Source organism: Alosa alosa, chromosome 24 (assembly GCF_017589495.1).
Source record: "Alosa alosa isolate M-15738 ecotype Scorff River chromosome 24, AALO_Geno_1.1, whole genome shotgun sequence".
Lineage (NCBI taxonomy): Eukaryota > Metazoa > Chordata > Actinopteri > Clupeiformes > Clupeidae > Alosa > Alosa alosa.
Window position 1 is genome coordinate 12,801,982 of NC_063212.1, and position 307 is coordinate 12,802,288.

Below are 307 nucleotides of genomic sequence, written 5' to 3' on the forward strand. Positions count from 1 at the left end.
TCACTATTGTATAGTTTCTTCATCGTGCTCTTTGCTTCATCAGTTTTAGGCAGTAGGCCCATTCGACTTCATGCAGCGCTGCGCAGATCTGGCTGAACGTTGGAAAATCCAGACCCTGATAATCTAGAAACATTAAGGGTCTGGCCATGGGCGGATTATGAATTTTTGGGCCCCTGGGCCCAGATGTATTAAGGGCCCCCCACTTATAGCCTGCCTATATCAGATATACTGATGTGATTGGTTACACGAGATGCAAAGGGTAAAAGTAACGTGCATCATTACTCATTGCCAGAGTCTCTTGCAGAGA